The sequence below is a fragment of the Microtus oregoni genome, unplaced genomic scaffold, assembly GCF_018167655.1.
Source record: "Microtus oregoni isolate MIOR12 unplaced genomic scaffold, Mior012 000005F_ref0000423, whole genome shotgun sequence".
Classification (NCBI taxonomy): Eukaryota; Metazoa; Chordata; class Mammalia; order Rodentia; family Cricetidae; genus Microtus; species Microtus oregoni.
Genome location: NW_024543064.1, coordinates 6,728,199 through 6,755,242, shown reverse-complemented (window position 1 = coordinate 6,755,242; position 27,044 = coordinate 6,728,199). Strand labels below are relative to the sequence as shown.

General features: G+C 51.4%; 1 protein-coding gene across 2 annotated transcripts in view; it reads right to left on the bottom strand.

Moving 5' to 3' along the window:
• Positions 1–19,038, bottom strand: part of LOC121448738 (SPRY domain-containing SOCS box protein 1) — a 62,907-nt gene extending 43,869 nt beyond the window's left edge. The window contains exons 1-2 of one of the 2 annotated variants that reach the window (XM_041652933.1): positions 18,859–19,038; positions 14,677–14,783 (exon numbers count right to left, since the gene is read on the bottom strand). The gene's annotated coding sequence lies outside the window, so the exon portion shown is untranslated. The remainder of the gene's footprint in view (positions 1–14,676; positions 14,784–18,858) is intronic. The other variant, XM_041652932.1, reaches the window with a different exon arrangement.
• Between the last annotated feature and the right edge of the window lie 8,006 nt (positions 19,039–27,044).

Here is a 27,044-nt window from a genome sequence, read left to right as displayed (position 1 = left end):
CATCAGGTGACTCCAACCCTAATGGCCTTTGATGTGATAGGACAGGAACAACACTGTGTCTGTCTCCCACTGCTCGTTACTTCCCCAAAGCCTCTCACCCCTTCTCAGCTGTGCCCCCCAACACACAGTGAACGTGCTATAAGGGTCTGAAGGCCCAACTAGGCGACATGTCTCTCTCTAGCACAAGAGTGCGTTTCCATGGTCTTGGTGCTGAAGGAGGCCACCCATGCCTTGCAGGATATTTGAAATTCCAACACACACACACACACACACACACACACACACACACACACACACTTTCTTTGTAAGGAGCTCTGACTCCATCTTGGTGGACCACTAACCCAGAAACTCTACACCCAAAGAGCCAGCTAAGCCCCAGGAATGCAAATGTTTAAGCTGCCCGCCCCCTCCACGGCCCTTCCCAACCAACCACGCAGACTAAACTAGGGAGGTTTAAGAATTCTTTCGGCTTGGTGTTTTGGGGAAGTTTTTGTTTTGTTTTGATTTCGTTTTTATTTTTTTAATTTTCTTCTAGTGGGACAGAGAAGGCCGGCCGAGAGGAAATAAGATTACTTCCAGTAACAGCAATTACTTTGCTGCCTCCATCCCTAGAATCATGGCCAAGGTTACTCCCCTTGCTGTAGCCTAGCGGGTGGGAGTGGGGATCTCAGGAATTCAGACATTTGAACAGTTCATAGGAATTGGGGGGCTGTTTTTAGAGGGGGGGCTTTCCCCTGAAACCTGGTAAAGCTTGGTTCCTCCTGCCTCACTGAACTTGTACAGTGAGAGTCTACTGGAACTCCGTCCCTCTCATTTCACCCCAGGATGTACGTACGGTCTCCAAACCACCAGCGAGATAAACAAAAAGTCCCACATGAAGAAGTAAGACACACAGCGGCCCTGCAGGAGGAAGATGGTCAGCCTGTGTGGGGAGAGCCGAGCAGGGATCCTCCCTCAGTCCACCTTCAGGAGGAGGGTGGGGATGTGTGTGTGTGGAGAGGCCAGTTTTGGGGAGGAAGGAGACAGACCTGATCCTTCTGGGGCAACGCAAAGGCTAGAGAGCCAAGGCAACCTTGTCCATCGTACTAGGTCGAGGGACTCAATCCCACGGTAAGCCAGACACTGTTTTAGACACAGCAGCTTCAGAACATGATGGGTGGAGCACCTGAGAGCCAGTCAGTGGACATTCATAAAGCATGACCTGGCTAGATCAAAGGTGCTAGCTCTTCCATCATCAGTGAAGAGATGGCCTTGCTCACTCACTCGCTCAGCCCTTCATTTCCATTTCTACCATGTACCCACCATGTGCAGCCGCCATGTCCCAGCTACTGTATAATATGGGCAACTCTGACAGTGCTTAAGCCATGTCTGAACCTGAAATGTACTCTGGCCCTTCCTTCGGCGCCTCAGGGCAGATACTGAGGGACAGTGATCAACAGCCCTAGCTGGGTCTTCTCGGCTCCTCCAGGGTCTTACTGTGCCACTGAATACAACACTCAGAGATGGAAGGAGTGGGGACTTACTTCTCGATGTTATAAGGACTAACTGAGGCATGCCAAACAAACTGATCATGCCTGAGGACAAAGGGGCTCCTGTGGCCACCCCACACCCATAGGCACCTGAGGTGAGGCAGAGGTGGGAGGAACCTGAGAGGAGGCAAAATCTTCTAGGGAACTAAGCCTCTGGCTTGGCTACCAAACCAGTGGATGTGTCTAACATGCAGAGGGCAGACCTGTCCTGAGAGACGGCGATGGCTAATCATGACCCTCTAGTCTTTCTCCCAGAGTGCTCCCCACACTGCTGCAAAGAACAACACAGAGCAGTAGTGGATCTCCACACCTATCTGTAGGAGGAAGTTCTTGCCGTGAAAGATCAGGAAGAAGGCAAAGAAACTGTAGTAGATGCAACCTGGACATCTAGTCTCTATGCCTTGTCCCCAGAAAGCCTGAGCCACATGATCCAGGGGGCCCCTACACCTCCTTATATCAACTTAGCTTCAAAAGAGAGCAGGGGGTCTGCACTCCAATATCCGAGTGGTGGGGTTAGCTTGAAGGGAGCTGGTGTTGCGGGGCTATGAAGTCAGGTGATCAGTGGCCTGGGAGACTTACATAGGTCCACCCACTGCTGCCCCGCAGACTCTGCCTCTGCAGCTCCTGACTCCTCATTAGGACCTGTTCTAGGGCACCACTGCAGGCTGGGCTCCTGCCAGGGTGGCTTCTGCACAGTTATACTGTGTTCTAATCACCAGCTCATATGACTGTCCCCACCAGGGAAGGCCAATCCTTAGGGCCAAGAACCCTGCCTTGTCCAGCTGTGCATCTGGAATCTGGCAGAGCAACTCACAAAGGTACAATTGTCTGAACAATGGTACAGTGGCCCACAGGCATCAGCCACACATCTGTGTCTATGCTCAGTCCAGCTGTGGTTCTGCAGAAGGGCCTCACGCCCCTATCAACAGCTGTGGAAGGCAGGGCTCAAAGCAGCACAGACACTTGTCCAGGATCCAGGTGAGAAGCCAGAACCAAAGCTCACAGTGTTTTCAGGACACGGGAAGGCGGGGCGGGGCGGGGGGGGGGAGGGGGAGACGAAGAAGAGCATGGCAGAGAACGGCTACACCAGTACTTCAATTCTCTCCTGCCTGCTACTCAGAGAGCTTGCAAACACTGCCTCTCAGGCAGGACTTATGCTGCCAAGGGAGAAAGCAAGAAAGCCAGAGAGAAGGCACAGTAATAGGCATGGGTGTGGGGGGAATCTATCACCATCAGCCACCCCCTTAGCTGAGGGTCTGGCAGGGCACTATAAGCCTCCAATGCCCACGCCCACCTCCAGCCCTAGCCTCAGCCCTAAGGCACCACCCTCACTGGCCACAGGAAACCCAGGCGCTGTCCAAGTTGAGCTTCCCAGAACAATCACCATGCTTCCCTAACCTGCCCGGAAACGGGGAAAGAGTGCAGCTGCTTCCTGTCTCCACCTGGCTTGTCACTGCCCACAACTGTCCACTCTGCTTCCTATGGCTGGGGAGGGGACTGGTTCATGGCCAAGTCTGGCACACAGACACCCTTAATATGCAGTGTGATAAATGGGAGGTCGGAGAAGAATAAAAAGCTCAGAACCGAGGAACCAATCGACCTGTAGGGGGAAGGGAAAGACAAAGACGGACATACAGACATGACACACACATTCACACCCACACACACGCACGTACCTCCCAAGTATCAAATTGAAAATCCAGGCATCATAGTGCCTTTTCCGATGACATTTCTCAGGCACCAATTATCCAAGTCCTAGGTACACCCCTGAAGATTTTGCATATACACGGCCCTCACTCAGCCCTCTCAGACCTAAGACCCAGTGTCAGAGACACGGCCCCCACATAGCTTTCCCATAGTCACCTGAGTAAATCCTGACTGCCATTAAAATTCAACTCAAACCCTGCTGGTCCCTTTGCCCTTACCACCTCCACTAGTGTTATATTTGGGGAGAGTTATCTGGATACCCGCCCTCTTTATGATAAGCTGCCTCATTCCATAGGCAGGGCACCCCCAGGCAACTCACCTACATGTATCATCCCATTCCATGGGGCATTCTGACACTCCCACTTCGCAGGGGGAAACTGGAGGCTCAGAGGAGTGACCAGCACACTCAGGTCACAGAAGCAGGAAGTGCCAACGCTAGAATGCAGTCATCGCTCTGACTCCCAGCCAAGCTCAAAACAGCATCAACCTCCTCCACACACAGACTAAACCCAGCTTCCCCTGTGGCCTCATCCAGACAAGAGGCTGCCACCCTGGAGAAGAGCAACTATCCGCTGCACTCGGAGTGGCCCCTGTGCGGCCTGTTTATGCCCGTGTTCTAAGACAGGGACACACAGGTGCTACAGGGTACCAAACCTCCCATGTCTGCCGCCCAAGCAATCAGTCTCTGCCGTCACTTGTGCTCCCTCACTGTAGGGCGACTAAAAGGGGCTCTATCTTTAGTTTAGGACATAGCAGAGGCTCCTTGCATCCTGCCAATACCAGCACCGAAGTAGGCTCTGCTTTGATAGTGCCTGGACCCAACCAGGTGTAGTGATGCCATGGATGAAGCTATGTGGAAATATCCATGTGGACACACACACACGAGTCTCTCCTGGAACTGCCTTGTACACTCTCCAGCAGAACCTAAGCAGCCTAGGCACGCTTCCCACCCCCCCCCCCCCCCCGCCCGCGGTCTCCAAACTACAGCTGGCCTGCATCAGCTGAGCGCATCTTCTTGCCAGGCTATCTCCCTTGGGAGTGCTATGAGCCCCAAGGGTCAGGGTGGCTGTCTCACCTGCCACCTTCTTCTTTGCCCAGTTCTCCTCCTGCAGTCTGGGGCAGGGCTGAGCAGGAGGGAGCACCCAGCTGTTATGGTTCCTTGGGCAGGGCAGGACCTCTTGTGCACCACAGCCCCTCCACCTCCCTGACCTCCCCGCACCTGGATCCGCTTGCAAATGACTAAGCGATTTCTCCCTGGAGTGGGCTGCCAAGAGGCCCTGCTGGCTGCAGAAATGCACCAGGATGCCCCGAGCCACCGAGTCCTCTTCTTGGGAAAGAAAACCCCTCCATGTTTTGTTTTGTTTCATTTTCCCCTTCAGTGAAACAAATCCACCCACGTGGTTACTGGAAGTGCAAGCCTGTGAAACAACCCTTTGCAAAGAGAATTAGTCAGCAGCCCTCAGAGGTGGGGCAGCCTGTGTACCCTAGGTTCCCAACAGGAGAGGAGCGAGGGGGGCCTCAACCTCCAATCCCAGTGCTCTTCAAGTGGTGGGTGATGATGCCTGCCAGTGGATATAATTAGAACGCAGCCATGGCCCAGGGGCAAGGTCATTGGCACCAGACTGAGTACTGCGTACTTATTTAACAGGCAGACAGGGGAATCAGACTTGTACTCAAATCCCACCCACCAGAGGGGGTGGAGCCTCAGCAGGTCACAGCTTGCTTATCTGCAATGTAAAGATAATGGATTATCTACCAGGGGTGTGCATTAGATCCCCAAAACTGAGAGAACCCGACCTAAGAGGCTCTGTGCAGGGTACCCAGGAAGACAATCACACAAACACCATCTCTTCATGAGTAGGCAGCTGTCCCCTCAGTGCCAGCATGCGGCTCTTGCAGGAGGATCTGCTGAGTCAGTTCTCAGTTTTACCCACAATGCAACCTGGGCAAGTGGGCAGGGGCTGGACCAGGTGCAGAAACAGTTCCCATCTCAGCTGCCCTGGACCCTGTGTGACCCCATGGGCTCCCCAGTCTTGTCCTCCATCTCATCGTAGAGACTGTATTTCCAACCAGGGCAGTTTGGGCACTTCTCAAACAAAACTCGCTGAATCATCTGTGTCAAAGTTTCTATTAAAAAAAAAAAAATCAAATCTAGACTCTTGGCAACGCTGCCTCACCACTGGGCTCTACTGTCAAGCTACTCCTTAGCCAGGACACACACTTCTTTGCCTCAGTCTTCCCGACGCCCTGCTGCCTCCCTTCCCAGCCTCTGGGAGCATGTGAGCTTATGACCCAGTTAAAACCCTAATTTTATTTAGGAGCTCAGTCTCAGCCACTCATCACTAGAAATATCCACAGGAAGCGCCCCTCGGGAAGGTAATTAAAGCCTGACGCTCAGGGCTGGTTTTTCTCAGAGAAAGACGTGGCACTAACAAGGGAAGCCCAGCGGCGAGGCCTCCATCTTCTCAGTTTTGTTTTAATGTGAATTCTTAGACAAAGAGCAGAAGTAAGTGTGAGAACCCTGCTCCCTCCCCCACTTCCCTCTACCTCCTGGTTACCAACTCAAGTCCGCATCACCTCTGGCTGATGTCCCTGTAGACACGTAGAAGACAGGCAGAAGAGTAAATCACTGATGTCAGCTCCCAGCTCTGGACGGAGGGTAGCTGTGAGAAGCCTTCCAGCTTTCCCAGCCGGCAGCTGCTCTAGGTATTCGTGAGAATGTGGAAGATTCGCTGGACGTGGCTGGATCTGCTGACAGCCCAGCAGAACCACTAAACATGTCCAGGGCTGTCTGGGGAAAGTGCAAGCCTCGGGATCTTTTCTTTGCCCCTCTGAGATGCTGGTGTCGCTCACGTGGCCACCACCAACATCTGCTGAGGGCCACACACTGGGGATCGGGAGTGGGTGAGCTGAACCCGCTGCTACTCACTCTCCCACCTCCTCCTTAACCTGGGCCCAGTCATGTGCATCATCCATCCCTTTGCCTCCCTCCGCCAGAAACTCTCCCTACACAGCTCGGCACATCCCACTGCAGGGCTGTGCTGTGGTTCTGTAGTGACTGAGTCTCACCACCCCCATCCTGACTGGCTTCCAGCTCAGTGGTAAGCAGAGGGTTAGGACACACTGGGGGGCTGGGGAAGATGGCTTAGGGGGGACGGGGGAGTATGAGGATCAGAGCCTGGGTCCCCAAAACCACATACATGCCAGATGGGCATGGTGGCCCACCTGTCATGGCATCCTCAGAAGGGGACAACAGGGAGTCCCTGGAACAAGTGGGCTAGCAAGACTAGCCAGATTGGTGCAGTCTGGGCTTGACCAGGAAACTGACTTAGGAATAACGTGGAAGAGTGATGGAGGATGGCTCCCAACATCAGCCCGAGGCTTCTACATGCATACATACTCGCGAGTGCACACCTGCACACGCAAACACACATGTGTGCGTGCGCAATAAAAATGCATTCACAACACATACACAGAAAAAATGGAAAAAAAACATACAACAAAACAGTGACTGCTTGCATCCACATCACTGTGTCAGCATGAATTCTTATGTGACTCCATTAAGCTTTCGACTTTGATTTTTTTTTTCTTTTCTTTGACAACAGGATCACTATGTAGTCCACGCTGGCCTAGAATTTACAATTCTCCTGCCTCAGCTTCTCAAGTCCTGGAATGACAGGCATGCAATGCACCTCCATGTGCAGCACTTGGCTGGTTTTTAGCTGTCTGTGAACAGACTGAAGAGTCTGCATCTTGTGTTTAGTGGGAAGACTTAGAAGGAAATCAGACACAGATGCTCCCTCTGCACCAAAGAACTGGACTCCTTCCTAAACCCAGGAAGGAAATAAGTGATTCACACCCAGGACCACCCCAAACTCACAATGGGTCTAGCGTGGACAATCTTCACATGCCACCCTTGGTCACATCCTGGGGACAGCTTTCCCTGGGGGCTTTCCAAAGCCGTGCCACTTTTACAGGATGAGTCAAAGTGATACTGTTCAAGTGACGTGAAATTTAGTTCATAAGTGGCTTGTCCAAGAAATCACATTAGTGCCCACCTGGACCGCAGCCAGCGGCCAAGCACCCTGAGAGAACTGTCTCCCCCGACTCTCCTCGCTCGCAAGGATGCTGCCATTGTGAGGAGAAACCGGACTCATAAATGTTAATGAAGCCAGGTGCAGTGATGCACACCTGTAATCCAAGCACTGGGAGGCAGAGACAGGTGGATCTCTGTGAGTTCAAGGCCAGCCTGGTCTACAGAGCTAGTTATAGGACAGCCATAGCCACAGAGAGACCCTGTCTCTGTCACAGACACAGAGAGAGAGAGAGAGAGAGAGAGAGAGAGAGAGAGAGAGAGCGCATCAATGGCTACCCACCTGTGTACTATGTCTTAAAAATCAACGTGGACACTTAGAGCAGGCAAACTGTGCCTCATAAATCACACCACAGTTAAGACCTGAGAACCACGGCTTGCACTACGTCCTACTGCATATACTGGGCCCTGTGAGATGGTGGCATGTGCTAACAGCATGCGCTGTGCACATTATAAAATATTCAGAAAGACAGCAGGGAACCAGCTACACCAACAGGAAGTCTGATCCTCCTGAAGGGTTGTGAGTCGCAACTCACACTGACACGCTTAGGAGAGAGAAATAGAGCCCTGGTTTCTACCAGGTCTAAGTACAGCTGCTTCACCTGGCTGGAGGGGAAGGACAGACGGCTCAGTACCAAAGAGAAAGCTCTTTTTCCTCGGGTTACTCTAAACCCACCTTCTCAGGAAGAAACAGACATAGCACCCCATGCACCCTCAAATCACACCAGGTGAAGTCATGTGTCACACCTGACACCCAGCAACTTGCAGAAACAGCAGGGCACTGCCTGGCTGGCCCTGGTATCGTTTGCGTCTATTGATTCCTGCCAGGTTCCTGGAAGCATTTCAGACAGAGAAGGGGGGAGAAGGCTTCTCAGAGTCGGCTTCTCTGGGGATGGACTCCAAATCCATGCTGAACGGAGCAAACTACCACTCAAATAAAAAAAAAAAGGAATTCATCTTGTAGAGACCCCTAAACTGCTCAAGTACCCCCCTCCAGTTCAAATGGCCCCAAGACTCTGTAGGAACTGGGGAAAAGTGTCCAAAAACGCAGGTTCAGGGGATGCTAGGTGTAAACCTCCAAGGCCCCAGAGCCCTTCTGATCTTTCAGAACCCCAGTGCTATTCCTGAACCTCATGGCCTTCCTAGAAGGATGACCATGCCTGCTGAAGAAGGGAGTGAGCAGGAGTCCTGGACACTGGTGTCAGGGCAGGGGACTAAAGGTATCTGTGGCTGCCAGTCTCCGAGGTGAACATCTGACCGAAATGCAAACCTCAGCTGTGGCAAGACCATTACAGGGAAGACAGAGAGCCAGTCATGCGGGCTCGGCTCAGACGCGACCTCCGGGTTAGCTCTGTCTGGGCATCTCCCTCGGTGCAGACACCAGGACGGCCTGGACAGAGCAGGCATTCAGGAGACAGTGGTTGAATGATGAAGGAATTTTTAAAGGGGTTCATTTTATCTTGAGCTTTCCAGACAGTCCTGAAAGCAGGTTGGTGGCAGGAAGGCTGGCTTTGAGGGACCTTAGAGGGCAAATGGTGTGTGTGTGTGGGGGGGGGGGGTGATCATAGGAGTCAACACATAGGACAGAGCAATGATCATCACTCTGAGGAAAGTCTTTTCAAAGGAACCCTGACACACATATATAACCTATAGGTAATTACCATAAACTGAACACTGCTGCATGTCTTTAGGAAGCTCTCCCCTCCCCCATTTCCTTGTATCCCAGACAAACACAGCCAACCGTTCTTGTGAGCCCTAAAATTGCCCAACTGAGGAGAGCTTGGGATCCGGAAAGCATGTGAAGGTCTCCCTCCTTTGCAGAGGACTCAAGCGACATGACTCCGTTTCTGCGGGCTTTCTGCCTGTCTCCAGGGCTCATTCAGAAACCCCTGAAGGGTTTCACAGAACAAAGGACAGGTAGGGCTCACTCCTCACGAAGTCTAGCACTCGCTGACTCCTGTGTTAATTTTGGGTCTGCAGGTTTTCTGTGATCCCCTAACAAACGAACCCCTCTGACAGCTGGTTTCCTCTGTGGCCGCCCACAACAGCTGCAGGAGTATCTTATCATCACAGACGCCACAAGAGAAAGACTTGAGGCAAGAGTGACACCTACGCCTTGGTCGGCGGACGGACGGCAGCGCTGCCAAGGGGGCGTTGATGACCTGACTCGGAAAGTCAGCCAGTTGGAAGGAGCAGGGATTTGAATTTGGGTCTTCTGAGAGACACTGTCCAGGATCCCCACTTGCTATGTTTTATTTTATATGCAAGGTAAAACAGGCAAGTTGAGAAAGAAAAAAAAAACTCCATCAATCAACACATCTCAGAAACAACTTGAGGTGAGATGGTGAAAGACGGGTACAAGAGCACCCACAAACGACCTGAGCCTGACAGAGAATGCCACCTTGCTATACAGTAATGCAGCCGCTTCTAAGACTTCTCCATGAGGGCCAGCTTCCCTGCGCCAACCAAGAAAACTCCCCAGCCTGGCAGGACCCTCCTCATGGGCGCATGTGTCGTGTCTGGGCTCCACATATTCCTGGAGTCCACACTCAGGGAACATCTCTGTACTTCGCTCTTCTCACCCATAAACAGGGCAGCAGTATCTACCTCCCAGGGCCATTGGAGGGAGGCAAGCAGAGAGCCCAGCAGAGGCACCTGACAAGGATTCCGACTTCTAGCAGAACCATCTCTAGAGAAGCCGGGACTTCAGACAGCCCACACTGAACGCCGGACTGAGTAGGGAAAGAATGCAAGAAGCTGTCAGGAAGAAATAGAAAGAGGATGGTGTAGCCATCCGCACGCCAGTCTCCGTGTTTCCCAGCGGCTGTGAGGTGTGCACTTTTGCTCGTCAAATGCCCTACTGCTCATGAGAGGTGCAAATTCACACGGGCCCAGAAGCAGCAGAGCTGAGTGACCATGGACTACAAAATCTGAAACCACCAGCCCCAAATCCATCTGTCTTTTTCTGGGTTGTTTCTCACACATAGCTGTCACAGCAACCAAAAGCCAGTTGATGAACAGGAAGGTCTCAGGGTCGGGGCTCGGTGCCAGGCAGCAGTGATGCAAACAGGGTCTGGTAGCAGCAGGAGAGACCCAAGGGCAAGGGTACCCCCAAATGTGTGGGTCATGGGGACAGGTCATTGGTGACCTCTGCTGAGTAGGTCTATTAACAAGGGTGCTGGATCAGGCTTAGGGGGGTTAGGACGGTAAAGGAAGTTAGGAGGCAGAGGCCAGAGTGTTGACCACAGTCCAGAGACCTTTGAATAGAGGCAAGGCCATGACTGGTGTTACTCCTCTCGTTCCAGGACCAGGCTGGAGAGGCGCTTAAAGGCCAAGAAGTCAGAGCCATATCTCTCTGGCACCCAGACTTGTGGACCACAAAGCCACCTTCCCCCTGGCTGGAGACTTAGCCCAGCTGGTAGAGTACTGGTCCAGCATACACAAAGACTTGGGTTCTATTTCTACATCATACAAACTGAGCATACCTGTAACTCCAGCACCCTGGAAGCTGAGGCTGGAGGATCACAAGTTCCAGGTCAATCTAAGCTAAAACAAGACTCTGTCTCAAAAACCCAGGGGCTGAAAGTGTGGCTCAGTGGTAGACTTTTCCCCAGCACGCACAAGGCTCTGGGTTCAATCCCCAAGACTGGAAAAAAGAAATGTTAAGTTGGTCAATTTTAGAGTTTTCTCTCAAAATTTTAAAAATGGAAACAGAAGCATAAAACCATAAACAGAAAGGTTTTCCAGAGGGTTCTCGGACACTCTGATACTCATCTTAGAGGCCCCGACACACATCAGGTAGCAAGTACCTGCTGATGTTCAAGGGTGGTCACTCCCCAGACATGGAGTACCAAGTAGGAGCACCAGGAGGGAACACCCAGCCTGAGAAGCCACCACAGGTCTGCCCAGTTCTGGAAGAAGATGCCCAACATGACTCCATCTCCCCATGGCATCTCACCTCATGCCATGCAATCTATTTACAGAGAAACCTCCTTACAAAGAAGCTCCGGTTCCTAGCTGCTAGTCCAGGCCTCTCTCTAACCCCAAGTCTTCCTGTCTATGTGGACAGGTCTACTTGGGTCATGTTCACCAGGACAGGATAAAAAGGCCTCTGCGGACCTAGTCTCTAGACCTTGCTCTAGGCTCTGGATCCGCTATGACCTAATTAGCCGGGTTTCTCGGAAACAACTATAGCTCTTCAGCCTTCTTTAACATTCCATGTCCAATGAGCTCCCAAAGTCTGCCCACTGTACCCCAGAAGTGCTGCCAGCTCACCTCCCAACTGGCAGGTCTGGGTTAGACAGCTACCTCCCCTGACCTTCCAGCTTCAGCCTCCTCACCAGACACCGTGTGTGTTCGTTCGTGCGTGTGTGCACTTTCATGGATATATGTGTGCATGCATGCATGTCTGTGCATGCAGAGCTAGCGGTCAACCTCACATGTCATTCCTCAGGAGCTGCCAGCCCCTTTCACCAGGCAGAAACAAACCATGAACGCATGTTACATACATAATTCCCAAGCGTCAGTTTCTCTGTTTCTCACGCAGCGTTCTTCTTTGGCACCACGGCTACTCTAGGACATCATTGGGCAATAGGAAAGAAGCTGGCCAGTTATCTTCAAAACAAATCATCCCTGTCCACTTGAACACTAACATCCCCTTTATTGAGATCATCTTTTAGGGGCCATTTACCTGGACACATATATCTAGCTATATGTCTTCCGTCTACTCAGACACACACTTGAGCCTTCAGCACCGCGCAGGTTCATATAAATACCTTTTGCTGGATCATAGACTGCTCCCATGTACATATCCATCGTGATGGCTTAGGGTGGTCTAATAACACCAGCTCATATGCGTAGCTCCGATCAAATGACAAAGTGGTGGCCCATGGTCAAAGGTTGGCTTTCCAGTAAGACCCAGCAGCATGCCAAGGGAGGCTCAAAAGGAGAGTAGTGATTTGGGGATAGCAGCTGGGCCATGCTCCAAAATCCCAAACACTTGTGCAGTGATTCACATGTGGAGCTGCCAAGGGCTCCAAATAGCATCCTTATCTACCACCACACCTCAAGGATCGCTGGAGCTTCTGGATCAAGCAGCCCAAACACAAAAGCAGTCGGTAGGGGAGCCTGGATCTGTTGCAGAGCCTTCTCCCAGTCTGGTCCCGCTCAAATCCAGCAGCTTGAAGAGTCCCTCAATAGATGGGCCAGAGTAACACACCCAACCGAGGAATGTACTATCTCCAAAGTCCAAACGTCTGCTTGCTAGCATTATGCTCCTTTCTGGGTTGGAGACAGGGCCAGGCACAACAACTTATTCTTTGCCTAGGAAGGGGTGTTCTGGCATGCCTCAAACCACTAACTCATACAAACTTCATTGATGCAAAGGGCCCCTAAACTTCAGTAGGTCTTATTTCCAACTTCTTTCATGAAGCTGTCTTACCAGTAATCCAGGGTGGTTTTCACCTCTTGCTCTGTCAATCCAATCAGCATCATATTATCAACACCATTACCAGGTGGGATGTATGGTAGAAGGGAAAGGTAAGCAGGACTGTCCCCAGGAAAGAAACTGTGCCACAGCACAGGGGAGCTGACTGCCCCTCAGGTGGAACCACGCATTGTATTACTGGCCTTGCCCACTGAAAAGTCTGGAAGGTCTTATGGACTGGTCTGGAGAAAAAGGCATTTGCCAGGTCAATAGCCATATACCAGGTACCAGATGTGTGCATTTGCTTAAACAAGAAGGTCACATCTGTAATGGCAGCTGAGCTGGAGTGGACATTTGGTCCAGTTAATGGTGGGCAGTATTATTCTCTGAGACCCATATGTGTTTTGCATAGGCTGCATGTCCTTTGTTGAGTTGAATGGGGATCTGGGTGGAGAGACTGTCACCCTTGGCATCTCTCAAACCCTTGACGGGGGTGCTCATCTCTGAAATCCCCCTAAAGGGGATGGCATTGCTTCCAATGTATGATCTCCCTGGGCGGGCACATATCTAAAGGATTCCATTTGACTTTGGTCACTGTAGCGGGCCCTGACTCCGCAGGTCAGAGAGTCAATGTGATGATTCTGCCAGCTGCTATACTTTCTGCTCCAATTACATTCTGGGGTTGGGAAAAAAATAACCACAGGATATGTTCAGGGACCCACAGCACCCTCCGAGTTGGATCTAAACTGAAAATCCATGAATCACATGACTTCCATCAGCCCCTGTCGGAAGGGAGGACCACAATGACAATTCCAGTCTCCTGGACTCAAGTTAGCTCACGGCGACATCCAGGAGGCCCGGGGTACTCTGTTCCTTTCTCCCAGTGCACAGTCATCCTGCTCAAAGGGCCTCCGGGAGGCCTGGCCAAAAGATTAACAGTATAAGTTTTCGCGAGTGATACTGGGTATACTCAGGTAGGCCTGGCCTCCCTGTCATTGAGCTCAGGGCCTGAAAACTGGTTCAAGCTGGAAACGAGTGGAGGAGCCACGCTTCCGTTGTTATGATTTGGGCCTGTCTTCAGTTCACCCACCCCAGAGGCTTTCTGCTTGCACGGTCAAGAATGCAGCAGGCTTCCCATCTATTTCACTTCTAGGAACATGGTGATTAACTCGCCAGCCCCATAAGTCTGCACGAGCCAGACGCCTGTGATTGCTGCTCTGCCCGCCTCCATTACCATAATTACTGATTACACCCACCTGGGCTTTGGAGGCTGCGAGCCACCACTCGGCCTCCTTCTGCCCCATCCAATTACTCCCACTGATCTCAGAGTTCTCAGGCTTCCACGTAAGGCCTGAGAAGAGCAACCAGCACTTCAGGAGTGGTGGATCTCTTCTCCCAAATCCATTTCCGAGAGTACTGGTGGGAAGTTCATCTTTTGGACCGTCCCAGGATGGGCGGTGAGGTTTAAGTGGGAGATCTGCCTGCCCCTCTGGAATTCCAATCTTTCCAGCTGCTGACTCTTTCCTCCATTAAACCCAGGGAGATTTGGCATCTCCTTTCCAACACAGAGTGCCAGCTTTTCATGTTTCAGCCAGCCAGTCAACCTGTTAGCGTCCTTCATAACTCTCAGAACTGCAATAATAAATGAAAACTCTCAGCACCAATCAGTTCAGCAGACCCAACTCTGTGCCCCCTGCCACCATGGCCCCATACCCACAAAGTCCGTCCCCAGAGGCTTGTGGGTTCTTTCCAGCGAACATAAGTTGTTCTGGAGGGCAGGTCACCTTGCACAGGTAAGGTGACCCAAAGGGCAAGAGCCTTTGCTCCTTAGGGATGGGGTGAGAAGCAGACACAGATGTTCATAAGATAGGGGTGCTATGATATTTAGTTTGCCTCGCCAACTTAATGGGATTTAGACTCACCTAGGAGACGCTCCTCTGGGTGTGCCGTGAGGGTATTTCAAAAGAGGTATAGCTGAAGCTGGAAACCCACCTTGAGTGTGAGTGGCAATGTCTGGGATGCTCCTGGGCTGAAGAAATACGAGAAAGCGAGCTGAGTCTCAGCACCGTCTTTGCCTGTTTTCTGACTGTGACCACCACAGGACCAGACACCTCAGGCTTCTGCGCCACACCTTCCCCAAAATGACGAAATAACCCTTTCTTTAAGCTGCTTTTGTCCGGTATTCTGTCTTAGCAACAAGAAAAATAACTCAGAAAGCTGTAACTTTACCCACCAAGGTGGCCCAAAACATAGCCAGCAGCTTCAGGTAACCTGGTAAGCAGGGTTCACAGTGAGGGGCAGACTGGAGACCTTGTCACGGGCAGGGCTCTCCAACCTTGAGTCGCTGGAGTCCCACTCTGCTGTCCTTTTCTGAGTGTGAGGTCACATCCCAATCTCCTCCACGCTTAGCCCTGCCGGCCCAGAGCTCCCTTTCTTTTCCCGGACGTTGCATGGAGGAAGCAGAGGCCCCCAGACCCCCTCCATCCACGGACGGCACTGCCAGCTGAAGAGCTAAGCTTGGGTTGAGGTCTGGTCCAGAATTTGTTGACAAATCATTTCTCTTACCCTGACACCCGAGCCCGCCATGACCCCCGGCACCAGCATTGCACAAGGCCTGGGCCTCCACAGCAGGCAGAGCTGGCTGTGCCTCGGCGGCTTCTCTTGCCCAACTCTTCAGGGAGGCCGAGGGAGCCTAAGCCGATGTGGTTTGCCTCATGACCCTCAGACTCATTCTTTTTAATATTAGGCAACGCGCAGAACATTTACAAGGCTAAATAAGCAAGATGCTGCCCAGAGGCCCTGACTGGCTGTGCAGTCCTCTTGACCAGAATATACGTAAGTGTCAACGTCACCTTCACACTGACCCAAATCTTACCCTCATAAGGAGTGACACGGTGTCTTATAAAACCGATTCTCCCCCTTAAGTTCGTCTTAAAAGGTAGCTACTGGTAAACTGACAACATAGTTCTGCTTCAGAATATCCCAACATGTATGTATACATTCATGTGCTCAAACGGGCATCCATGTAGGGCCTGTGTTGGTCCTTGAAACTGGTGAGGGAATGTGGGGACCTATTCAGTATATTTTCCTTTCCACTGATGCATGCTTGGATTTTTTATTTTTATAACAACAAAATAAATCATTAAAAAAATTAACAAGGCGTCAAGATGTTTCAGCAGACAAGGCTAGCTACACAGGCTTAACAGCCTGAGTTTGATCCCCAGCACCTACATAATGTAGAGAGAAGAGATTCTCCAAGGTTGTCCTCTGACCTCTGCACACACACACGCGCACACACACACACCATATACACATAAACATGCAATAATAAAAACTGTAAAAGTTAACACAAACTTGCTGAGGGGACAGGAAAGGCAGAACAGAGAGACGCCATTCTGGTGACTAAAGTCTGGACTGGAATTTTGACTTCACCATTCAACGGCAAACAGATCTTGACTACGTAACCTGCCAGCTGGGGCAAAGAGGGATGGAAGGAGGGAGAGCCCACAGTCCAGGGCTCCCGGGAAGTGTAGACAAGTTAACGTGTCAAAGGCTTCAATCAGAGTACCAGGACATCGCTCAAGCCACTGCCCACTAAGAGTAAGACAAAGGCTCGTATCAGAGCCCTGGCAGCATGGGCATCACTCAGACTCTCCGATGGAGAGGATGCCAATGGGGGAAGGGGTGCACGGAAAGCCCTAGATGTCAGACAGCCATGTGCTCTGTGCTCACTGACCTGGCCTGCAGTGAATGCAGGGTCTGTGCACTTAACACCTAGACAGACTGAGGCACACCTGTCACGTGTTTCACACCCATAACACGAGGATGAATCAATTCACGCATACCGGCCACACCCTGTTTCCGAAAGGGAGTGGTGTGAAATTCCTAGACTAAACTTGGAACCCGGTGAGAAGCAAAGACTTGGTCAAAGTGAAGATACCTCTGCCTGCAAGCTTCATCCGCCCAGGAAGGAGAAGATGGCAGGTTCTAGAAGGGTACACCCACATCTCCGTGAGCTGCAGCACCTCCTAGGAGCAAGGAGAATTCAACATCTATGCTGATTCCGAGGGGCCCAGTTTCACATAGTAGCCGTGAGGAACCCATTGAAGGGTGTGTCCATCCTGGCTGGCACAACTTCACACTCAGGGAGCCTCATTTACCCCCTAAGTGACCTCACCCAGGGCCCCAGGCAAGACCACTCCTTCCTGAGACTCTAACAGCTGAGGCTTCTCCCCAGGGCTTGGTCTGGCTGATTTAAGTGGGATCTAGGCTAAGTCAGAAAAAGACTTGTAAAGTTTCTGGATTCAGCAACTCCACACCTCCCATCCAGATAACCTCCATCTACTGGAAGAGCTCCCTGCAGAAATGGTTCAAATGATCTAATCCAGTTCATCACTCCGCAGCTGCCTGGCCTATGACCTCAGTGCCGGGGACACTAACCAAAAACAGCCAGGACAGGACTTGGAGCTTGGTCCATAGCCCTTTGGGTAAGCCACCCAACCTCTCCACTGGGCTTCTACTGGGAAAGGGCTGGTCTAGCTGGATATTCTCTAAGTGATGTAGTGTTTTTCCCCGACTCCATGATTCCTTCTGTCTGTGCCACTAATGTTGGCGTAATGATTTCTACCTCCCAGGGATGGAAGTTAGAAAAGCCGTCTACTCTCCTCAGATCTAACAAATACGAAGAAAGCTAACTCCCTCCAGGCCATCCTACCTCAGTGTGTACACACACACACACACACACACACACACACATCTTCAAGGACACCAAGCCTTCGCATGGGGGACAGCACTGTTCCTATAAACACCTGTTAGAACTCAGCTCATGAGCAGCTTCTGATGCTCCTAACTAGAGTATTTAATTAAATATTACTCACTCAGGAAGCAGCCTCTGCCAGCTCACCACTACACTGCACAGTTTACTTTCAGAGAAAAAGAGAGGAAGAGAGAAAGAAGAGCCAGAGTCCTGGTCAGATGGCACTCACGGGCTTCCCTGGATGGGTGCCAGCTAACACTCCAGCAATACCCCACTTACCAGAACCAAACAAGCAAGGGGGTCACACTCCACAGCCTGGAGAGCCAATGGCCAGCCCCACTGGTTACCCCAGATGGCACACACGCACGCGCGCGCGCGTACACACACACACACACACACATGCTCATGCCACAGAAATATGTGAACACGCAAGAACACTTAGAAAACACATATTCACAAGGATACACTGACAGACACTCACACAAACACACGAGGACACACGCCCATACTCAAAAGCACACAACTTCCTGGCCGGCCAGCATCTTTAAAGGCAACATTTGACGAACATTCAGAGCCTTTGCCATCGCACATTGGTAAACTTGGAAACTAACGACTCTTTACACACTCGGCAGGAGCGGGGCAATCCATCCTGCTGCTCCACCAGCGACTCAGGCTGCTCCTGTTTCTCTGTTTCCATCGATTTCCTGACATAACCTCGGTTGCCGGGAGAAGCATCGGCGGCTCCGGGGTGGCTGGCGCCGAGCGCAGTGACACCAGGCGGTCTCCCATAGAGAGGCGCTACGGGGCCGCAGCAAGAGGGGGACCGGGACAGTGGTAACCGCTGCAAATAAGAACCCAGACTGGCGGGAAAAGCGAAACTAACTCAGCAGGGTAGCGATGCTCGGTGCAGAAGGGGTCCACTCTACTTGGGCAACCAAAGTCAGCCTCGAGAACAGAACCTTAGGGCGCTCGGAGACTATCGCGCGCCCCAGGCTTCTTTCCGTTCTGCAGCCGCCGCGGCTCATCCCCGCGGCGCGACAGTCCCCGCTCCACTGAGGCCCCCGCCCAGTGCCGCCCCCGCAGGTGGGACCCTGGAGCCTCCAGGAGCCGCCTTCAGCAGCACAGGCAGCAGCGCGCTGGGCGGCGCCCGGCCCCTCTCCAGGGACCCAAGCGAACAGGGCTCCAGAGCCAGCGCTTCGCGCCGGGTGCCCACCCTATACCCACGCTCTGCCCCGCGCCCACCCTCTCAGTTCCCATAGCGCGGCGGCCCCCACGTTGCCTCCTCCTCGGGTCCCAGAGGCCCACCGTGCGCCCACCCACCCGGTCTTCGGCGTCCCGCGCCACCTACCGCGCAGAGAGGCCGCAGCCCCTGGAGCTCTGGACGCTAGCGGGGCTCCGGGCCGCGCCCGCTGCTGCAGAGAGCGAAATCGTTTCCTTCCCGCGGCCCCGGCGCCAGCGCCTGGAGCTGGTTCCTGCAGCAAGCGCGCGGGCCGCTCGAGCGCGACTCGTGCACTGAGAAGAAAAACCAACCGACCGCTCTAAAGTGGGGGGGTGGAGGGACAGAGGGACGTGCCAGGGGCGGGGTTTGTACGCCCGCCACGCCCCTTGTCGAGTCCCTTACACCACGCCCTCCCTCGGGTTACGCCCTTTACCCCCGCCCTCTCGTCTTCTGCCAGCCACGCCCATGCCGTGCCCCGCCCCTTCTCCCCGCCCGGCCCCTCTACTCTCCGGGCCAGGTCGTGGGTTTCCCAGTGCTGAGCGCTGCGAGGCGCCCGAGAGCGCAGGGCGCACAGGGTGCTGAGGCGGGGCGGGGCGGCGGGCGGGCGAGCTCTGCAGCCCCCGCCCCCGCCCTCTTGCGGAGGCTCCCTGGGGTGGTGGAGGCTGCAGCCAGGCACCTCTGCCCTGGCGTCTGCAGCAACAGCTTCGATCCCTCTGGAGGAGTTTTTGGGAAAGGCTGGGCCTGAAGCCGGGATTGTAATAACGGAAAGCCTGCGGAGGGCTGCTGTAGTGCCAGGCCCTGCATTGGGGAGTTGAGGTTCATTAATGGGGGCGGGGGCACGTTTGGCAGGGTGAGGTTATAACAATAATCACAGGAGCAAAACCTTGCTTAATTCGTTTGAAACGCTGAGATTTAAAAAAATTTTTTTTTAGAGGCTGGGTTTCTCTGTGTAGCCCTGACTGTCCTGGAAATCACTCTGTAGACCATGCTGGCCTCAAACTCACAGAGATCTACCTGCCTCTGCCTCCCAAGTGCTGGGATTAAATGCGCGTGCCACCACCGCCCTAAACTCCGAGTTTTAAGGTTCTGTAATGCCTACGTGCAAACGGGCAGTATATGAATCAATTCGTGATCCGACTGGACTGTTCTCACTCTTTATGCACCCATCGGGCCAGGCAGGCATCGCAAGATTTCCAAACCCCCAGGGGCTGGTTACATGGGTATCCACAGTACCCCTAGCTTAGGACCGCATGAGCGACAGGCAGACCTTTATGAACCTCTAGTCTGGAAGGAATCTTTCTTTCCCTCACTGTGCACAAGAGAGTGGTCACAGGTGACTGGGGGGATTTCACATTCCTGTCTGGACGAAATCCCCCTAAGATTTCCCCACTCTTCACCTGTGGGTGGTAGGGAAGTGCCAGGGGAGGTGCTATAAATACTGTGGCCACTCTCGTTATTCAATCACGGTAAAGATGTAACCCTAAGGGCCAGAGGAATTATGTTGCAGATAAGTTTAGTTTTGTTTGAAAATCACAGATGCTTCCACCTGCTATGGACAAGGTGGGCCTGCGGGGGGAAATGTGGCCGCTCTGGGGCCCTATAGGTTTAAGTCCACAACTATTTAGGGGGGCAGCCTTGTCGGTGCCTCGGGGGTGTTTGCCCTTGGCTGATCATCATGGCTCTCTCCCATCAGCCCTTTCACAGTTTGACGACTTGTAGCATTCTGGAGTGATCACAGCAGCCACCTACCTCCTCCATGGGGGCGGGGTGCAGGACCACGTTATTGAACACGGTGCTGGTTCAGCATCACATGTTATTGAACAGTGACACCTGCTGGCAGAATGTGAGATTGCAGTATAGCTCTATCAAACATTCAGAGAAAAGTTTCCGTTAAACTATGCCAGGTTTTGGGTAGTACCCAGGCTTGAAGAGTTCCTAAGACTCTGAGAAGGTGTTGATAGAGAAACAATCATTCAGTGCAACTGGGATTCAGCTCAGTTGGCAGAGTGCTTAGCATCACATAAACCTGGCCTTGCTGGCATAATACCTGTAAACCCAGCACTTGGGAGGTAGAGGCAGGAAGATCTGAAGTTCAAGGTCAGAATCCTTTACATAATGAGTTCAAGGCCAGCTTGGGCTACATAAAATCCTAAAGAGATGAGGAATAGAGTGTAGGGTCTGAGGAGATGCTGAAGGAAGACCCCAGACTCAAATAGTATGTAAGAGCAAAGAGCGCTTATTAATATCCCAGCGTGCATGTGGGGTCGTTCACCAGTACAAAACGGCAAGAATCCTGAGGGGAACATGCAGATTCTTTTTAAGCACAGCTAAGGGGAGTTCCGGGAACAGTTAGGTCATCTCAAATATGATTAGTTAACAAACAGAGTTATATTAGTATATTTTTAAATGACTGAGGTTTCGTCTTATCATTTTTGGACATACTTGCACAAAATTGAGCAAGTTTGGATGTGACTCAGAAGGGGCTGCTAGATTTGTTCTTGCGACAATGTGAGGCTGGCTCAGGCTTTGTCCCTGAATACAAGGGCATCGTGGATAAATGGCTCTTTGTGGGAGAGACACCTGTTCTGCCCTTCTCTGAGAACTGAAACCTAAATTCAGTTGTGAGAATAGGAATTTAACCCCTTCTGGGGGAATCCTGGGACAATAGTTACTGCAATGTTTGTTTTTTACAGAACCAGAAATGAGTTCCTTCTTGAGGAAAAGGCCTCGGGTCCAAACAGAAAGCAGTGGTTACTACTCTAAGCTTGGTGCCACTTTGCACCAGTAGGCACACCTTACCTGGCAGGCCAGTATTGTAACTTCAGGATCCATCACACAGGGTAAAACCAGTGCTTTTTCACCTCAGCCCTGCACAGAACCTTCTTGTGCTGTTCTGCACACTGGTAAGTGGTAAACAAAACAGAACAAGCCCCTGGCTTTAGAGAGTTTCCATGTAAACGGGAAAGGCTGCAATGGGATCATTCAGGGCTGGGGTGCTGGATCATTTGGTCAAATGAAGACCTGGTAAGAAAGGGGCCATAGTGGCACACCTGTACCCCAGAGCTGGAGATGTAGAGACGGGAGGATCCTGAGGCTCCTGCCGGCCAGGCACGTTGATCAGCGAGCTCTGGGTTCAGTGAGAGACCCTGTCTCAAAATATAAGATAGAGATTTAAAATAACACACAATGTTGACTTCTGGCCTCTACACACAAGTTACACACATCTGAGCACACACCACACACACGTGTGGGCAGGCACACACACACACACAGGTGTACAAATACACAGAGCAAGTAGCATCATTCAGACAGTAGGAGAGAGAATGAAGACTCACTTCATGGGACTGGAGAGATGGTTGAGTGGTTAAGACCAGGTTTGGTCTGCAGCACCCAGGTGGTGGCTCATGGCTATCCATAATTCTAGGTTCAGGGATAATGCCTTATTCTGACCTCTGAAGGCACCAGGATTGACCGTTGTGTTCAGACATACAGGCAACACACACACGAATCTTTTTTATTTTTTTAATTTAATTTTATTTTATTTTATTGGGTTTTTTTTTGAGACAGGGTTTCTTGTTAGTTTTGGAGCCTGACCTAGAACTAGCTCTTGTAGACCATGCTAGCCTCCAACTCACAGAGATCTGCCTGGCTCTGCCTCCCGAGTGCTGGGATTAAAGGCGTGCGCCACCACTGCCCAGCTGTATCTTTTTTATTAAGTCATTTTTTTAAAAAAAGACTCATTTTAGGTGTATTCGTTCAATGGTCTGTTTTTCTTTCTCTTAGAAGCTTGGGGCGAGAACACCTCTATTCAGGACTCTGGCTCAGAATTTTAAGACTCTGTATCAGTGCTTCTTATCCTATGGGTCACAACCCCTGTGGGGGTTGAATGACCCTTTTCACAGTGACCTCTTAAGACAACTGGAAACACAGATATTTACATTACAATTTGTAACATTAGCAAAATTACAGTTAGTAAATAACAACAAAAATAATGTTATGGTTGGGGGTCACCGCAGCATGAAGAACTGTACTGAACACAGCATTAGGAAGGTTGAGAACCATTGCTCCATATAAAGAATCTAGAAAAGCCACTCTGTGGTCTCCAGACGATAAGACACCTCTGGCAGCTAGCGACTCGATCTCTCTCCAGTCCCCACCACAGAGTTTGCTGTGTTTGGTAGGTATCTTGATCATGAGCCCAGACCCCCAGATCTGGACTTTTTTTCATCCTCACACATAACAAGAATCAGTTTCCTCATTCACTCAGCACTGGCACTTTTGGGCATGAGCCATAGGCCCTGCTGCATGCTGGGAGCTTGTTGGATGGAGCAAGAGGAAAAGGATGGAAGATGAAACTGAGTCAGCTCCGGTTCTACCCCACACCAAGAGCTCGAAGCATTGGTCCCATCACCCTCTGCACACAGCCTAGAACATTCTAGAATGTTCCTTGAAGATAGCCTGAATCTTCCCAGAGAAGATCAGCATGGAAGAAGAGTAATTAAAATGTCCAGATTCATCAAATCTCTTTCTAGCTACACTTGTTATATGCTTACCACCTCCAGGAATTACGTGTGTTACCTGTATCCTCCCACAGGGCCCTCCCAGGAAGTACATGCTGTGATTTTCTCTGTTTTGTCATGAAGCTAAAGAAACCCAAACTGTCAATATTCATGGGGTTGGAAGTGGCAAGGAAGGAATATTTCTAGAGCCTGAGACAGCCTTGCTTTTGGCCCTGACAGGAAACTAGTATGCATGCCCTCCTCACCCCTCAGCTGTCTGGTGCTGGCTCTTCATTCTCCTTCCTTTGGGAACTCAGTCCTTCAATCACTCAGCAATAGAAATGGTCTCTGCAATGCCAACTTCCACAGTCCCACTCTGTTATTAGCATGGAGCCAAAGGCAGTCAGGATGGCTCAGCAGGTGAAGTGCTTGGTGCCAAGCTTGAGGCCTGGGTTTGATCCCCGGAACTCACATGGTGGAAGGAGAGAACAGATTCCCTCAGGTTGTCCTCCATATTCATTGCACAGAATGCATGAATGTGTGGGCATGCACACACACACACACACACACACACACCTCACAATCAATCAATATTTTTAAAACAGACTTCTTCCAGAGGTCCTGAGTTCAATCCCCAGCAACCACATGGTGACTCACAGTCATCTGTACTAAAATCTGTGCCCTCTTCTGGCCTCTTCTGCCTACACACAGGCAGAAAGCTGTATATATAATTAATAAATAAACCTTTAAAAAAATCAATCAATATTTTTAAAACAGAGTCCCAAAATCTGACCATGTCCACAAGGCCCTCGATGGCTGGCCTTCTGTCCCCTCTGCACCTGGCACCCTCTCGCCATCTCTCCAGCCCCACCACTCTTCCCTTCATGTCTTCATCCTCCTGCTTCCTCCCATCACGACAGCCACGGGCCTCTCTCCAGGAGCATCCCCTCCTTTCCTGCTCTGCTCTGGCTCCCAGCTCCCATCTGCCCTTCTTGGCTTGATCACACCCGATTCCACGCTCTCCCACCCGGCCCTCCCTCACAACACCTGTCAGAGAGGCAATCTCTGATGAACCCCAATCTCATCGGACTCTTACATGAGGGGCTATGTTGCCCTCCCACAAATGCCCAAGGCTCATCTGGGTCCAAGTGTGACACATGATATCTCTGTCATTGCCATGAAACACACCACCCCCAAACCCAGCCGCTAAAGCAATAAGAGCAATCGTTTATTCTGTCACGTGTGCTGACTAGCTGGGGATGAGCTGGTTCTCCTGGCCTTGGGCTCCAGGGTTATCTGAGCCTGACTCACGGATGAGCAACCCTGGACCTGAGTTGAAAGGGCAGCGGAACCCTGTGTAAGTCCTGATGGCAGAAAACCTGGAAGGACAACCTGGAGCTTGTATGCCTTTTAAGTCTCTGATCTGCTCCCTTCCAGAACAAGAGGAAGTCACAGGGTGGAGGACGAAGATGCCCCAGTGGGTGGGACTGAGGGAACAGTGACTCTTTCCTTAACAATCTCAGTTCCACTGTACTCAAAGAGTATTGGATGAATTAATGAAGACGTTCAACTGAATAAGCTTAGTCTACAAAGGGACAGCCAGGCAAAGAAGGAAGGGAGCAGCCTGACGTCATCAGTGTGACATCTCCATGCCCAGTACTCCCGAGGCAGCTTCTGGGCTGTGGCATGTTTAAAGCCTTGGTTGAAGTTCCCAGGTTCTTCCCAGTTAGAATAAATGAATTTTTAAAGAAAAACCTTGTTTAAAGGGCCAGCCACTGCAACCTGGCAATCCCAGACAGTGGGAATCAGAGGCAGGAGGATCAGCAGTTCAAGACTGCCTCAAACAAAACAAAAGGAAACCTCATTTGGTTAACCCTCACAGGAGTCTTCTGGTGTGGATGCGGAAATGGGAGGCACAGACAAAATCACTAGCGTAGCCACGAGTCAAGTTACTGACAAACTTATAGTGTGGCTTCGAACCCAGCACCTAGCTTCAAATTCAGCACAGACACTGAAAACTTTTCTTATGCCTATGAGTAAAATACCTCACAGAAGCAATGCGTGGGAGGAAAGGTTGGTTTGGGCTCCCAGTCTCGGTGGCTCTCCCAGTGGAGAAGGCAGGACTGTAGGATCGGTTGGTTCCCGGCTGGCAAGAGCTTATATGGAAGCTGTCTCGGTGGGACAAGAGGCAGAGAGCTCAGGCTAGAAGCGGAAGCAGATACCAGCTTCAAGGCTCCTACCCAATAACCCATTTCTGCCAGGCAGGCCACTGCCCCATCGATACCACAACCTCCAAAGAGAGAGAGAGAGAGAGAGAGAGAAAAGGCTCCATGAGGGCACTTCACATCCCAGCTGTTGGCAGCACCTCATCCTGGTCTCTACCTGAGATCTAATGTCAAAAACAAAAATGTGGGGCTGGAGAGACGGCTCAGCAGTTAAGAGCATGCGCGGACTGTTCCTCCGCTCCCAGCACCCGGCATCAAGTGCTCACCATCACCTGTCATTCCAGTTCCAGGGGATCTGATGCCTCCTGTGGCCTCCTCAAAAACGTTACTCAGGCTTGCACACACAAAATAAATAAAATAAAAAAACCTTATGAAGGAGCAATCAAGGAAGACTATTGAAAAATATGAGAGTAAATAACAGAACAACAAAAAAAAATTCTAGTAGCCACCCTTGGGTGTAGCAACTGGGTTTGGGGGTGGGCAGGGAACCACTGAGGAGGGGTGCCGTTTTGCTTGTATCTTTTTCATATTTAAAAAAGTATTTGTACCGGGCGGTGGTGACACATGCCTTTAATCCCAGCACTCGGGAGGCAGAGGCAGGTGGATCTCTGTGAGTTCGAGGCCAGCCTGGTCTACAAGAGCTAGTTCCAGGACAGGAACCAAAAGCTACGGAGAAACCCTGTCTTGAAAATCCAAAAAATAAATAAATAAATAAATATAAATAAATAAATAAGTATTTGTGACTAGGAACATAGCCCAGTGTTAGGTCGTGTTCCTAGTGGCCCCGTGTCTGATACCTGGGATTGTAGAATCAAATAAATGAATAAACGACTTGCATGCATTTTAAATAGTTCATGTCTATAATAAAACACCACAGGGATTTCCTCCCCAGAGTTCTGGAGGCTGGAAGGACTGGGAGGAAGTCCAAATCGCCCTGTCTGGGGAAGGCCCGTGTCTCATTTTGTTTTCTACAGCTGTGATCAACACCTTGAACAAAAGCAGTGTCGGGAGGAAAGGGTTTAACTGGCCTACAGGTTAGAATCATCACTGAGGGAAGTCAGGGCAGGAACCTGGAGGCAGGAACTGAGGCAGAGGCTGTGAAGGAACGCTGCTTACTGGTTTGCTCTCTGTGACTCTTCCGGCTTGCTGTCTTAATCAGCCTAGAACCACCTGTCTAGGGGTGGCATTGCCCACAGTGGGCTGGACCCTCCCACATCTGTCCCACAGACTAGTCTTCAGGCTAATCTTATAGAGTTGTTTCCTCAGCTGTGGGTCCCTCTTCTCAGACGACCCCAGCTCATGACACGGTGGCAAACACTTAACAAACACAGCATGCTTGCCAGACAGTTGTAACCTCCTATGTGACCTGCCTGCACAGTGGAAGAGTGTGCGAAGTCTCTCGGGCCTCTCTTATAGGGACACTAATTTCATTCATGAGGGTACCACCCATCTGTGAGGACACAAACATTCAGATAGCAACAGCCCGCGTTGTCCTGCTTACAGCACAAATCAAGAAAAGTTAACCCCAACCGTCCCCTTCCCCAGAGGTGGCCTTCTCATGGTCACCTGGACATTCCCCAGGGAGCAGCAG